We start from the raw sequence: 17,413 nt of genomic DNA, 5'->3' as shown, positions 1-17,413 counted from the left end.
TAGTGATTACTGAGTTATGGACAAATATGTATATTTGAGGTCAAAGGTCACCAAGGTCACGTGACATTTGTCAAAGTGTCTGAGATATCTGCGTGAGCGGATGGACTCACATGGATGGACTCACGGACTGACATGACCCAATCTATGAGCCCCCTGGACTTTATCTGTGAGGACTAAAAACTGTGTCACTGCATCCTTTTTGCAATATGAATACTATGAGAAACTAATTTTTATTTTTCTTGGCCTTATACATGGGAGTCTATGGACTGCCTTATACATGGGAGTCTATGGACTGCCTTATACATGGGAGTCTATGGACTGCCTTATACATGGGAGTCTATGGACTGCCTTATACATGGGAGTCTATAGACCGCCTTATACATGGGAGTCTATGGACTGCCTTATACATTGGAGTCTATGGACTGCCTTATACATGGGAGTCTACGGACTGCCTTATACATGGGAGTCTATAGACCGCCTTATACATGGGAGTCTATGGACTGCCTTATACATTGGAGTCTATGGACTGCCTTATACATGGGAGTCTACGGACTTCCTTATACATGGGAGTCTATGGACTGCCTTATACATGGGAGTCTATGGACCGCCTATACATGGGAGTCTATGGACGGCCTTATACATGGGAGTCTATGGACTGCCTTATACATGGGAGTCTATGGACTTCCTTATACATGGGAGTCTATGGACTGCCTTATACATGGGAGTCTATAGACCGCCTTATACATGGGAGTCTATGGACTGCCTTATACATGGGAGTCTATGGACTGCCTTATACATGGGAGTCTATGGACTGCCTTATACATGGGAGTCTATGGACTTCCTTATACATGGGAGTCTATGGACTTCCTTATACATGGGAGTCTATGGACCGCCTTATACATGGGAGTCTATGGACGGCCTTATACATGGGAGTCTATGGACTGACTGCCTTATACATGGGAGTCTATGGAAGTGAAAACTAAAAAGTCCTCTAACACCGCCAAATTTGATCGCATTGTGAAACAAATCGACGTGCATCTGTATGAGGTAGGGTGCTATCCTTGTACCATGTTTGAACGAAATCGCTCCAGGCGTCTCTGAGATATCTGCGTGAACGGACGGACGCACGGACGGACGCACGGACGGACGGACGGACGCACGGACGGACGCACGGACGGACGCACGGACATGACCAAACCTATAAGTCCCCCGGACGGTGTCCGTGGGGACTAAAAAGCAACCCTATAAAAAGAAACCACAAAGAAAAAGGCCAAACACGTGAAACACTTCCCACGAAGTATGTTGGCAGCAAGCATGACTCATTGATTAGAAACGTCATGGTTCACGCACGTTTGTACATTAAGCTGATGAGGCTCGACAATGATTTGTTTTACGTTTCTCTGATAAAGTGATTTGAAATGATTTCACAAGATTATCAATGTACCCGGCATTTGACTCTAATGGTCTGTTATGAATCTTTAATCTTGTATTGAGATCATCCCTTAAAAATAAATTGCAACCTGTTATCCCTCTGCTTCTGCCCTTTTCGTTCATGGCTGGCCTCGCTGTGTTGATAAATCTCCAATCCCAGATATGAATGAAAACTATCCTGTAATAGTTTCGAATGCCATCTGGTAAGGAAAGAGTCTTAAACAAATCAAAGTTGTAATGTATCTGGGAGATAGAAACTCATCAGAAGGATTTCAAAGTAATCCATAATTCAAAAAGATAGATTTTCAAGGCGCATGTCGCTGTCTTGAAGCTTTTCATATCTAACCCTATATATAATCAAATATATAAAGATATCAACCAATGCAGAAGATTTGTCTTAAACTCGTTCTTAATTACCTGCAACTTTATACTACATTATGAATCTGATTAATTCATGACAGCCACTTGGCCTGTTTACAACTTGTTTTCATGGGAAATCTATTCTGCCTCGAAATAATGCTGTGCAGAATATGTTCCATGACGTAGTATCGGTATCGAAACTTACCCGGCTAATGCTCAATATCTGAAATAATTTTATTAACTGATGCACAGCTAGTATTAATGAGCGTTCTACGAGTGTAGAACCTATAATGAGTTATTATTAATGGAGAAATATTCATTAGCCTACATTGTAATATTGAGCATAATGTGAAATGACACGGCACAACTTTAAAACCTTTCGTTTCACGACAACAAAAAATGTTAAATTTTATCAATGAATGCTTCTGTCAATTACCGAAACGCTTTTTGTCAGCATTCTGGGCTCGGTAACTAAGTCTCAGAATCTTGTCTGTGAATATATCATAATTTTATTCAATTTTTCCTTTTGGTCAAATACTTCTTAGATGATTGCTTTCGCATAATCTCGTGTATGATGTCATTATTGAACTCGGTCAGTAGCCTGCAGAGCGTCAAGGATGAATTATGCGTTTTATAAACAACCTGTTGGCGGTTGCCAGAAGCTTTGGTCGACGTTGTCACGGAGCATTGCACTTTGACCTCTTGTAGTCGCTTTTTCATTTCATTTATGTCCCTCTGCCAGTCTCTTCCGTACGCTTTTATACGTTTCCAGAGAGTTTTGTTGAATGTCTGGTACAACAAATAGTCCGCTCTGTTCCATTTTCTTATCTTACTGCAGAGTTCTGGCGTCAATGTAGCTCGGGTGGCATTTTGAGGACGGGCGTTTCTCGCAATGTACATGACGTCGTTCCAATCCCAGCGTAAAAGTTTCTTTAGTAATAACAATGATTCGTCGAAGTATTCTGTGATAAGCATCAAATCAATTTCGCCTTCCAATTTCCTTATGAAGGTATTGACAACAGTGGTATTGATATGGTAGATATGGTCCAGTCCAAGATCAAAGGTTTGCACATTACGCGTGTAAAGCTTAATTGTCTTTCCATATTTCTCCGTCGTTTTTTCCCAATAAAATTCTGGATCTCTGAAGTATTCTTGAAGAGTCTCCTCGATACCGATACTCTCTTTGATGCTTTTGACAACAGTCGGTATTTTGTAAAAGACAAAATCGGATTCAAAATGCGAGCATGTCTCTCGTAATATTGAGATATACTTGGTGCCTGGATTCATGAACGTTTCTAAAGCGGGTCTATTGTAGCGTCCGTGCACAGTCATCATGTTGTACTTATAATTTTTCCAATCACCGGGCTTCACATTCAGAGGTGGCAGAAATAATTTACGTGGACTGTCTTCATGAATTGGGATCACTCCGAAATGTCCGCTATATGTATTCGTTTTTCTTAACACCAATGACAGATTGTGGGTCAAGGCGAATCGGTTCAAGATGGACGAAATGGTGGTGCTTGCTGTTTTACGTGTCTTGGTGAAACACACGTTATATATCGGTATACTTCGACTTTTCTTCAAGCGATCATCGTCAGTGAAAGCACCCTTAGGTAGAAATCTGCAAAGACAATAATCCAAAAAAACATGAAACATGACGCGTTGTCCAATGTGTGGATAATTTGGTTTCTATAGCTTTTCATGACAAGAATATGAACAAAGACTATGTCGTGAAACTTGTGGTAGTACATGTATGTCAGAGGAAAAGTGGAGGTTTTTTACTTTACGTTGTGCATCTCCTTCCCTTTTTGCTTTGTTCATGTCAAACAGTGCACAGATTTGCTGGACATTGCTGTCAACTGCCATCAGGCTGTTGGTTATTATATCCAGAACACTGAGCACAAAACATATGCTGTCGTTAAGAATCCGACGACATGATGTAGATAATGATATGTTATTGTTCAAGGTGGTTGATACATGCCGGCTACAAAGTAGACTTATTTGCAAATTGGAATACAGGACTTTGCAAACATCGAATATAAATGTTTGACGTCCTGTGCATGTTATGAAATTCAGATCTACAGCACAACGAAACATGTTAGTATGCGGTTCTGAGAAGTGTCTGTTTAAAATAGTACTTCTAAGGAGAGACTCGTTTAAGATAGTATTCGCCTCGAAAGTGGAACACTTAAACTTTTGATCAAACTTTTCCGAATGAAACTTTCAACCATTCTCTTGCCAAAAATCAGGGGTCGCCGTGCAACGTTTTGAACTAGCGAAACACATTACCCAGCACTCTGCTATATTTGAAATTCAAAATGACCACATTCCTGTGTTAATTCTATAAGGGAAAAATTAGATTTTGGGTTTTCGAAAAACTAAGACGGTAAAAGTTATTTTTTCTCCTAGAGTTAAAACGAGCCCCAACGAGTGGTCGATCAGAAAAGATTGTAGAAATTTCAGAGTCCAACTATTCGTCCCCGAGGAGCGTTCTAACTTAAAAGTTAAACAATTGTTGCCAGCAGTTTGGTAGGCACAAAAACTGACGCGGAGTTTTAAAGGCCCGATATCTGTATCTTTTCCGCATTATATTTGTGATTTTACTTCCAAACTAAAACAAGTTCATGGGAATGTACTCATTGAGGGGTGTTTGCACAAGTGGAATAAACTGTCCACTGGGACTACATGTGCAATTTTGAGCAAGATAAATAATAAATGTTTGCCCAAACATAAAATGGCGCCCTCATGCAAATAAAGCAAAAACACAGTACGCAGTGCATGTATGCATTGGAATCTTCACAGAAACAACAGAGTAGTCCAATATAATGCATATTGCTGCATGTGGAAATGGCGGGAAATCAAAATAATGGTTAAAATTTTAATTTGCTTGTCCAAGTTTTCAGTGGTAAAAGACTATATCCTTTAAATTAGTAGAATTTAAGGAATATGCACCTCAAAAGTGAAAGACTTAAACTTTTGCTCTAACTTTCCTCAAGGAATCTTTCAATCATTCTCTTTCAAAATCAAGAATAAAAATAGGGGGTCACCGTTCAAATTTTGTACTAGAGAAACAAATTACCCAAGATTTACCGATATTAGAAATTCAAAATGGCCGCCATCCGTGTGTTAACTCTATGGAGAAAAATAAAAATTTTTGAATTTCAAAAACTAAGCCGGTGAAAAGTTTTCTTTCACCAAGAGCTTTAAAATGAACCCCCACATTTGGTATATCAGAAGAGAATTGTAAAAGTTTGAGAGTCCGAATGCCTGTCCCCGAGGTGCGTTCTACCTTAAAGAAAACCAGAGAAAAAAGAAAGCGTTTTTTAAGTCCACAAATTTCAAGAGTTACAGCTGCAGGGGCTTCAAAAGGGGCGGTTTAACTTTGTGAGATTATTCGAAATCGATTAATTCGCTAATAGGTGTTCTTACCCAGGCTTCTCAATGAGGCCGTAACGTCGATTTGATACCTTTAACATCGGCAAGTAACAGCATATTCCGACGAAGAGAAAAATGAGGAATCCTCGGTGGACCTGCGTAGGGACATTGTAGTATTAATTGGTAATATATGATATATATGTACACCCGTGGCCACTTTACTATAGAGTAAGCCTGCTGATGCAGTCAGAAATTCTACTTGTATAAAGACAAAACAGGCCCTGCCACAGGTTGTAAATGAGAGCTAACGATTGGCACTCTGTTTTAAAAATTGCGACATAAGATATCACTTCCATTCATTAATTAAAGCTTCTACTGTGCGATAATTAGTTTATTGAGGCAACACAGTTTTAGGAGATCACTGCTATAGCATCAGGCAAACTCGTGTGTCCCATGCAGACAGTGTGTCTGGGTAAATTTAAATTAACTAGACTTGTGTGCATTGGGCTAGTGCATGGTAATGTTACATTGTATCTCTGTCTTGAACACCGTGACGGGTACCAATAGTAAACTCTCATTTAGAACCCCAGATAGAGCTGGTTTTGCCTTCGTACAAACAGAATTTCTGACTGCATCAAGTAGGGTTAATCAACAGTAAAGTGGCCACGGGTGTAAAGGACTGTGGATGAGACACATCTTTAATGCACAATGCGCCTGTTGGACATATTCTGACGCAAATTTTCTCAACTCTTTTGCTGATCTACTACTTGTGGTTGTTCATTAAAAGCTCTGAAGTGAGAAAAAATTTCATCTTCGTAATTTTTCAAAAATTAAAAATTATATTTCCCCCATAGAGTTAACACAGGGATGGCGGCCATTTTGCATTTCAAATATGGGTATTATATGTTACGTTATGTGTTTCTTCAGTTTCAAACTTTGCAAGGTAACCCCTGATTTTTGTACTTGAATTGGTTAGAGTATGGTTGAAAATTTTATTGAGGAAAGATTGAGAAAAAGTTTTAGTCTCTCACTTTCAAGGCGCATACTACCTTAAGGCAACGTTTTAAGTCTATTTTAAATCCTTAATTCCTGTAATTTTTACTTTTGCCTTCGATGACTTGTATGTTTGTGGTAAACAAAGCAAACTGATATGTACAGTGACCTGCATTTGATCCTTATAAATATTCCTCCTATTCGTTTTAGATTAACTTGGAACCTATACACCGAATATCAAAGTTATCGACTTGCAGTTTTTGAGAAACAAATTTTTTGACCAAAAATGGCAAAAATTGCCCCAAAAATACAAAATTGCAGATTTCATCATAATTTCAAAGTATCACATTTACTTCATCTGTGGGAACCTGCGTATTGAATTTCAAAGCTATCAGACCAGTACTTTTTGAGAAACACATTTTTTGACCAAAAATGGAAAAAATTGCCCCAAAAATACAAAATTGTAAATTTCATCATTATTTCACTAAATATCATTTTGATCATCTGTAGGAACCTGTAAACCAAATTTCAAAGCTATCAGATGAGTAGTTTTAGATACACGATATTTGACCAAAAATGGCAAAAATTGCCCCCAAAAAATTAAAATTGCAGATTTCATCATAATTTCAATAAATATCATTTACTTCATCTATAGGAACCTGTATACAAAATTTCAAAGCTATCAGATGAGTAGTTTTGGAAATACACATTGTTTGACCAAAAATGGCAAAAAATGCCCGAAAAATACAGAAATTACAGAAATTCAAAATATATTACTTAGTTCATCTGTAGAAAGCTGTCTACCAAATTTAAAAGCTATCAGACCAGCACTTTTTTGAGAAAAACATTTTTTGACCAAAAAAAGGAAAATATGCCCCAAAAATACAAAATTGCAGATTTCACCATAATTTCAATACATATCATTAAGATCATCTGTAGGAACCTGTATACTAAATTTCAAAGCTATCAGATGAGTAGTTTTTGAAATACACATTTTTTTACCAAAAAACGACAAAAATTGCCTTGAAAATACAAATATGCAAATTTCACCACGGTTTGAACAAATCTAAGTGAAGTCACCCTAAGTAAACTGCATATCATATTTTAAAGCAATCAAACAAGCGGTTTCAGAGAAGAAAATTTTTTTACCAAAAAGAGCAAAAAATGACCCAAAAATACAAATATGCAAATTTTACCACGATTTGAACAAACTTAAGTGAGGTCACCCCCAAGTGAACTTCATATAAAATTTCAAAGCAATCGGACTTGCAATTTAAGAGGAGAAGGTAATTGTTGACGGACGACTCACGACGACGGACACCGAAAATCAACCTATTTCATAAGCTCTGCCTCGCTGACAGCGGAGCTAAAAATCAGATCCCTAGCTCTATTGGCAATATTAGATATGTGCATAATGAATGAGTTGCAAGAAGATGCCAAGGTCAAAGGTCAAGTGGCATCCCCAAAATTGTGGTGTGCAATTTGGTCTGCTACTGGTCATTGTCTAATAGACACTAGCATTTTCCAACTCTTACATTGGCCACAATAAGCCATTGCAATAGCTTAGCTGCATAGGTATAGGGGAATTCAAAGGTCACTGAAAATGTCCAAAATAATACTTTAAAAATCTTCTTCTCAAAATCGGTAGGGTCTATGACCTCGATATTTGGCATGAAGGAGCCTAGCCAGATTGTCTACAAAAATTTAGAACATAATTTTGATTGATTAATTCTTATGCAAATGAGGTCAATTTTAAAGTCTAAATTCGAAATGGCCACCAGGTCATGTGACCTATTGTTATGGTCATGTGATCAAAAAATTACTTGCGCGGAGTTTTACCTATGTGCCAAATTGGAAGTTCCTAGGTGCAACAGTCTTCGCGTGGCAGTTGCATTTAGGAAGAAGAAGAAGATTTTTGATTTTGATTTTTCAAATGAACGTTTATTACTAAAATTAATCTCCTGTACAGAAAAGTACATATCAAATCAATTCAAATTTTGAGACGAAAAGCAAAAATGAAATCTGACAAATGCGTTATAGCAAATGATGGTCAATTACTGAAAATACTAAGCAAAGTTGGACTATAAAAATCAGCAAAAACTGCAAAATGGCTATGAAACTGATGCTGGAGCGAGACGGAGAGAACTGGTGAAAAGGCAAACAGGTAGCTATATCACTTGCAACATGGGCAAAGAAACCAATTAAATCTGAAAAAAGCACAATTTTGTTATTGACAGAAGGCAAGATGCGAGGTGCATGAAAAATCTCCACTGAATAGGAGAAAGCAAAACAAACTTCCGAAACAAGAGCGACAGAAATTTGCAAAGAAATGGGACAAGAACACCTTACATCTTGCAGGAAAGTAAGCCGCCTAACCGCCAATGAGAAGGGACATATTGAAGAAGAGAAGAAGAAGAAGAAGAAGAAGATTTGATTTTCAAGGAACGTTTATTCAAACTGTACAAATTTACAAAGTTAAATTAAACTGTACATGTAAAAAGAGCGACTGGGCTTCATCTAAATACAAAAATGAAGCTCATCATCTTCCACTCTACAGAGAGCTGAATTCCTTGCCCAAAACAATTCAAAATATGCTAAGTTACGGGAAAATTTACAATACTGAAATTCAACCATTAGACGATATTTAACACGTGTTCTAAACTGATCAAGTACATCACAAGCAGCTTTTTCTTGAACCTTATTGTAATGAGTAATTTGAATTGCTAACTTAGCTGCGATGAAAACAAAATTAACTAGACGCATAGCATCTTTTTGCCCTCTTTTAAAAGGAGGCCCAAAAATATACCAGATTTGAGGAACAGTGTCAACACCGCTGATTTTTCCAACTAATTTTTTGATAAAGTGAAGAAAATTATTTAACCGGACACACTCTTAAAACATATGCAAGCTGTTGTCAAGATTTGTAATACAAAAGGGGCAGTTTCCATTGTCTTTGTAACCTGCTGAATGCAAAAAGACACCTGTCGAAATGGCACATGAAGAAAGCGCCATTGAATGTCCCCTTCTTTCTTAAACACAGGTGTTTTGTAAAATGATACCATAATTGGGCTTTGAACCTTCTGGAATACTTAACAAGTCTGCCCAAATATTACTGAGCCTTCCTGAAATTGCATGGAGACTGTCAATTAAGAATTTATAGATGGCGCCCTTTTCAAGTTTATACAGGCATGTTTGAATAACGGTACTTTTTTCCTCAACTGAAGTAGTAATCGTGTAGTGATACAACGGATTATTCAAAGCATAATTATCAAGCGGAGTTGGAGTATCAAAGAAATTCCTAAGGACATCACCGAAAACATTCAAAATTGCTTCTTAAAAAAAGAATATTTTTGGAAGCAATGATGCGGTGAGAACGAACTGTGAGTAAAGGCTCAAGTTCATGGGACGTTTTCCACCGCCGAGCATCAAGGTTGATAAGGTCGACAATTTTTGTCACACCACCTCTAGGAAATTGATCAACTGGAAAATGGTGACCAGTATTGGGGTTAACAATAATACATTCAGGAACAGTGGCTCATTAAGAATCCCTTCAATATATTTGGTTTTCCTCCACGCTTAACAACTACAGTTTTACAATTCATGGCCATCCACAAAGCATGATAGTATTTAGGGATAGAACAATCAATTTTCAAGTCTTTGAAAGAAATGCAGAATAACTGCTTATCATTCTGCAGCGAGCCAATTTTACCAAGATAGTATCAGTAAAATAATAACAAGGATGCTTAGTATCATCGTATAAATAACGTTGTAGGTACTGTAATCTAAAAGCTTTCAAACGGGACTCGAGATGAATAAGACCTGACCCCCCTTTTGATTGGTAAATACACTGTTTCCCTTGCAACCCAGTGACGTCCCTGCCACATAAAATGATCAAATTTACGTTGGACAGCATCAATGAGTTCTTTTGGTGGAGATGAAACTGCTAAGCTATGCAAAATTTTAGTAGCGGCCAGCTGATTGATGACCAAAACATGGCCCTGATAAGATAAGGCAGTAGAAAACTGCTTCCAAACATTAAGTTTAACATCAATCATCTCCATCATACCTTCCCAGTTTTTATCAGCATAAGAGGCCTCATTACCAATATAAGCACCTAGAACCTTTAACCCACTCGAAAACCACTTGATATTTAAGGCGTGTCACAGCGCTGTTTCCATTGACCACACCACAAGCCTTCTGATTTTAAGTAATTAATCCGTGCGTTTGAAGCCCTCTCATAAATTTCAAGCCAATGCTGTAATTTCTTAAAATCGTCATCACGGGTCAAAAGAAACTCACATCGTCGGCATAAGCTGATAAAAGACAAACCTTTCCGTTGGAGTTTGGAAGCTCGAAACCACACATTTTACTCCGAGTGCGGATTTTATGAAGTAGAGGCTCAATACAAATGAGAAGGGACATGTCAACCAAGAAGAATAAGAACAAGAACAAGAACAAGAAGAAGAAGAAACAGAATGATTACTAGAGGGTTTGGACCCATGGTCTCGAAACCATAAATATTCGAGACAATTTTTCTTTTGGTAGGCATTTGTAGTATTTTGTTAAGTGGTCATGGAGAAGCCTTTTCTGTTCCGAAATCAAATATTATCAAATATAGAAATGAAATTCGATATTTGTTGCTAAGCTAAAACCAAGCATACGATTGCAAAAGACAGAAATTCTTTTCTCACATTCCTGGTCACTCGGAGTATTTGATCGATGGTGTGGGAGAAACCGATCCCACGCTCTCAGAAATCGTCTCACTCTGTGTATAAATGCGCATATACGAAAGCGGTATGTTATTACACGAGCTCTGATTGGATGATGAATGGCCTTTTGCCCTTCGTACGAATTATTATCCAATGGCGCGAAGAGTAGCACAAGCAGGTCACAGTGCAGTGGCAGACGACAGCGTTGTTACGATTTTGAGTATTGTTGTACGTCGTTGGAAACAGACTCATAAAAGACGGTCAAATTTTCAAAAAAAAACAAACCAAAAACCAAGTGAACATAGGCCACCTGGGTCCGTATGGAGCAGAAGTTGAAATATCGGCAGTGAAACTGCCCGACGAGTTCCAGCTACGCGGAGTAATACAAGGCTACGAAGTAGGATATAGTCACTGATACACTGATAATAATCATTCCATGTTTCCAGTGTGAATTTAAGGCATTTTGTTGTCATGCGAGAAAAAGAATCTCACATATCGAGGACCTAAGATCAAATTGGGCTAGTGTGAGACAAAATATCCCCAACTCGTGGGAGAAATCTGATCCAAGGTCCTCGAGGGTGTGAGATTATATTATTCACGGTTTCCAGCTGGAGCTAACAAGACATGAAAGTTCTAGAGAAAAGAGGTGTATGGAAAATAATGTTACGTCAAGGTATATCTCATTCTAAACTACAACCCGTACAAATAGAACATTTTATCTCATCACTGAACATTATCTGCTGTCAAACAATTCTCTTTGATGGTTAATTTAATGCGGTTGCGTGTGAATGCATGCTGTGAATCCATGCGGCTACAGTTAACACTGCCCGTTTGAAGTCAAACAACGATTGCGAGGGTCCGTTCATAAGAAGCTTGTAATTTCGAATCTAATTGAAAACAAAAAATTGCAAGGCTAGATACCATCATTTACGTTCTGAAATGAATATTTCGCTTTAACGGTCCACTTACGTGTTTCGAAGCTACCATTTCCTTGTGATATTCGAACAATCAGTGGTTGGTCGCTAAAGACTGGACAGGAAATACTTTTAAGGGTAACGTCAAACATAAGATAAGCTTGGTGTATGTAACTCAACACAGGTGTATTCAAGTAGTCATTCACTGAACTGTACACAGACTGATGGCACAAGTTTCCCATGAATCTCTTATTGCGTTAAAAATTCACAAAAAGCCAAAAAAGTCCGTGACGCGTGATCACATGGTGGCGTACTTTGACACACGTTCAATTGTACCGTTTATCAAACAAGCATTGATTTTTCCCGTGAATCATTGGTCTGTGGTAGTCAATGTACAGTATGCTTTCTGTTGTCACAGCAGAAAGCATACATTGACTACCACACAGGAATTTTTTGTATGTCAGGTAAACACAGGGGGGTAAAAAGGGATTTGGTTCTTGTCCACGACCTCATCTTTTCATAGTGTTAACATATTTTTCCACTTTTTTCGGGGGGGGGGGGGTAATTTTATTGAAATCGTTTACAGTATTGTAAGAACAGTGTTCCGTAGGTTGGCCGGAAAGTGTAAGGGGACGCATTTGGTAATCGATGAAGAAGTACATTACTATTGCAGTAACAGTCTCATATCGGAACGAATGAGAAAAAAGCTCTGAAAAGAAGGTAAAAGAAAATCGCGTCAACCTTTTATTTCACTTTCGAAATGTGGACGACTGGAAAATTGCATGTAATTTGCAAGTCTCAACAAGAGTCGCGCTCACAGCATGGTACGCTGGAAATGCGACAGAGACGGTGAAGACGAGAAATACCCCGTGGAACCATGTGTTCACTGAGACACGACAGTTTTGTGCTGTCTGAAACAAACATTGCATCGGTATAGAGGGCGCTGCGCTCAACTATGCCAACTGCAATGAAAAGCGCCTGAAATTTAGATATCAACTCTGTGCGGAACATGTTTGATATGTTGGATTGTATATTTAAAGTAAATGTGGAGCCTGAGTGCAGAACTTGTGACGCTAAACATCAGTTTCACTTCCTATATAATAGAGTAATGAACGGCAATACTCCTCACATCAAATAATCCTCACCGGTGGCGTATGGCCATGATACGTGCGAAAGATTCCAAAATATGGTCAGCTCTGGCCACCTTCAAAATGTATCTGTTCAACAGATTTGTTTTCAAGCCAATGGTTCGTTGGGGGAGAGAGAGAGAGAGAGAGAGAGAGAGAGAGAGAGAGAGAGAGAGAGAGAGAGAGAGAGAGAGAGAGAGAGAGAGACTGAGACTAAGGCAGGCAGAAATATTAGGTCCCCTGTTGAAAGCTTGTTGTCATAAACGATATTTGCAAGATTTAGCTTCAATGATGATAAGTTTCTATTCGTCCGGATTAGGTTGAAATTTGTTTTGGCACCGTGCAGGATATGAATAAGGACCTACGATGCCAGTATATGCGGCCCACAATCAGCCAAAGCCGTTACACCAAACGGCAAACCGCTCATCAAATCTCGGATTTTATGTGCAATCTTTACGCATGAACGTTGTGGTTTAAATAACCCAGCAAAGACCTCCAATAAACTTATATTCTCACGGATATAGAGACTGGAAGGGACATTTCATCGTCTCTTTTACTGACATTTAGGCCTAAATGCTACTCTGGGCGGCCCGGTGAGGAGGACGCCAGCTGTGTTGAGCGTACCGTAATTGTGCACATGAATTTTTACTGCAATAACGGTGAACTTTTGCAACGTGGCATTTCTATCGCCGATCTAATAAAAGCTCATCTCTTCCTAGTTCTACCATGGACGTAATTTTTTTTACGTCCATGGTTGTACTAAGGCTTGGACTTAGTGAGTACGGGCACAGTTGTTGAATTACATATCTCTATTTAAATAGGGCTATCTCTGGTATGCTGACAAGTCTATGTTGATGTTTTCCAACACAAATATATATATATGTACAAATTCTATGATTCAAGTCAAATGATCAGCTCAGAAACGTGCACCTGTGCCCTTGTTCTGTGGACTGCTCTTTAAAGCAGCTGTTTCCCCGATAATGTAAATTTGCCATTTTGGTGTTTATAGCGATGTGGACATTTGATGATGTGAACATGCATTTTCTTTGTAGCAGTGGCACGGATTTAAATAATTCTGAGAACTCCTTAAGTGTGTCGATTCGTGGAAATAGATGTCAGGAAAATCTCTTATTATGATATCATATGTTGTACGCTGTCTGTGTTTTAAAGTGGCAGAAAATGGCTAATAATTACATTAATTCTGCTCAGCACAACTCACCAGTGAGATTCAATTCGATTGTGCGCGTACCTGATCAATGTAGATACTTAGGTTAAGCCATTTACCTGGTTTACTCGCGTCTGACCTCTTATTCCGCATAGAAGGAGAGATTAAGAGCATAGCTTGGAACTAATTCAATTTACTTTAACCTTAAGGTGAGAACAGTCCTTGCTAGATCCTTGATGAGTTATTGGCAAAATAGCTCATTTATTCTGTGTTCTCGAAATTAACTAATTTTACAGTTACTGTGTTCGTCTGGTTTGTACATGTTTTGGGCGCCAATTTAAATATAAAGGACGTTATGGGAAGTCCAACGTTTGTCATTGAGAACGTTTGCTTTAAAGCACTCAAAGTTCTTGTTAAAGCAGCAGTAGGTTACTGTTCATGAATATCCATGAGTATCCATATTTGTAAGGTACGCAAGCGCCAATAATCAAGTTAAAAACACAAAACAACACCTAAGTCGTGTGTGCAAATATATGATCATTGCATAAATAAACTTTTCAACAATCATTTTGTGGCACCGGTTTCGCGTTACCGATGTTCATAATTGAAAGAATATATAATAATGGCATGTCAATTTCAGCAAATGCATGCAGAAATGGGAATCTTAAAAACACGAGACAGTGCTAGACTGGTTCATGATAAAAATTAAGGTATATTTGCAATATAGCAGTCGTTTATAGTACGCCTCGTCAAGAAACACAAATAAGACACGGCGAAAAGGTAGCACAGAAAACAGAATCTAGATTATGTCACAGAATTAGACAGGTATCTTAATTCTATCTCAAAATACATATGGTTTTGTTTCATAATACTGTAGGCACATAAAGCGTATGTTACCCTTTCCGTAGGAGATAGTATACAGTAAATTTCATTCCGTCCCCACCTATTACTGGCCTCACTCTCATATCTTCTATTGCAGGTTAACTCATTTAGTTTTAAAACGCAAAAAAGGGAAAAAATGCGTCGGCTAATTCCAGTGTCTTGACAACCTGGCTTGTGCCTTCTATATTGATGTTATCGGTCCGTCAGATATCACCCAAGTCAGCGGGACAAGTCTTGATGGTAGCGTTCAGCGCAGCCCAGCCATGCAGGGTATGCGACGATATGAAGGGTAAAGCTTACTCGGAGTTTAGTTTCATTGTCGGTGTTAAATGTGCCCTAAGCAAGCCATTTACTATAAAGGGAAAGCAACTCCACACATCCTTCATATGTTGGTTGTTTGCTTTTAGTGTATTTTGTTAGTGTATTTTATGTTTCGCTGTTTTGTGTGTAGAAGTGAATAGCCACGGCGAAAAAAAATCAAATGGCATATTAATAAAAACAGTTACCTCAAATTCATGTGAATTTCCCCTTCCAAAACACATAAAGTACATTAAGAACACTATCAGAAAACGGCGGAGATACTAATCAAACCGTTAGATAAAGTTGAGGGAACAGCAGTTCTACAGACTAATGGTTGCATGATAAGGAGGCGGCAAAAATAACTCGTCAACCAGTGACACGACGCAAAGTTTACGCCAGGCAGACTGATTACAAACAGCGGAGAAAGAATACAATATTATCACAGAAGCGTAAGATACAAAACCCGTTGACGACCACAAAATCTTTATGTTAATCTAGTAACCAAATTCGAACACTACCTCGAACACAGTAGAACAAAATTAGATATCCTAGCTTCCCGCGTGGAAGAACAAACTTCAAGTGAAGTGAGTCAACATAGTAATACATGTAATTTACCAATTTTTCCACACAATTTATCCACTGAAGATGAATTTGAGACGACTGATGATGACAGTTCGGAAACTTTCGAAACATCAAGGGATCTTAGTGTTACACACAATCTCTCTACTGTGAGACTGTGCACTGACACGCAGATTACAGGTGTGTCTCGCCGTGGTTAATCAGTTCTTCACAAAAAACAGCGAAACATAAAACACAAAATACACACTACCATTAACGAAACACAAGCAACCAAGATATGAACGACGTGTGGAGTTGCCTTCCCTTTATTGGATAAAATTAGCCTGATAGTGAGTTCCTGTCGGTAAAGCGAGCATTTTAATATTTGCACTACCGACAGTAAAATGATGTCCTTGATAAGTGGAATGAGGGTGTGCAGGGGAAAGAGATGGACATTTATGACAAGTAAGCATCCATTACCTATGATATTCTGCCGCTAGCTTAACCATGGTTGCTTTCTTTCCTTATATCAATTAACTGCAGTGATTTTTCTTTTAAAAGGTGTGAAATGCAACAGTTAGAATGCAGTACTATCATACAAATTCGAGAAAAACAACCAGTCGCATACTGATTGTAGCGAGTAAACAGCCACATTAGCATGTTAGACCGGTGTAGACAGGAAGCGAGCACGCTGTAATGGAATCGTTGCCAAGTGTATGTATTTTACCCATGTGACGAACATCACTTCGATCTATTGCACCATGACTTTATAAAAAGTTTGAACAGAATTAAATCGAAATACTCGCCATGATTGCACACATTGTCGTAAATTTGGGACATCAGACTGACACAAAACTGAAAAAACATCTACATGAATATACACTTTGAAAGTTCAATGTAAGATGAAGCTGAAATTACAAGAGCCTACGTTGGCAGTAAATTTTGAGTCTATAATTATTCTTTTCGAGACATACAGAGGTGAGGCCAAAACCCATTCTTATTGTGTCCTTGTCTCGTGGTCAAATGGGCAAACCTTGAGAGAATGCAGAAAACAAAAGTTAACCATGGTGGACCTTGGCTTCAAACAGTCAAAACTCCTGGTAACTCAGCAAATTCTAGAATCCCTTAATGATATGCAAGTGATACTTCAAGGAAAATAAATGCCGATAGCCTGCTTCAATTAACCTCTCAACAAACATTATGATGCATGAAACGAAGCATGCCGCCATATTGTTTGCTTTAACATCGCCTTCGAGGCTGTTGACTAGAAGAGAAACCGTGGTGCCAGGCATGTTGGCACAAGAATAGGATAGGACACAGAAACAAAGCGTGATATGATATTCTCGTCTTTTGTCATCTACAGTAAACTTTCACAACTGCCAGTGTGAGAATAATTTATTAAGATAAACAATCTTCAAAAGTGTTTTGAAAAACATTCTTATTTCGTATACCCTGTCTTCAAAATTCAGAATACTGGCATGTTAATAATTGCTGAATCTTAATTGAATTTTAAGGGCTTCGATCTCGTTTTTGTTACCTCCGATATGCTATCTTCACTTCCTAAAAATTTTTCGGCAAATATATAGTTGATTAAATTTA

Source organism: Ptychodera flava, chromosome 18 (assembly GCF_041260155.1).
Source record: "Ptychodera flava strain L36383 chromosome 18, AS_Pfla_20210202, whole genome shotgun sequence".
In the NCBI taxonomy this organism is placed as follows: Eukaryota; Metazoa; Hemichordata; class Enteropneusta; family Ptychoderidae; genus Ptychodera; species Ptychodera flava.
Note: the sequence above shows the minus strand (reverse complement) of the source record.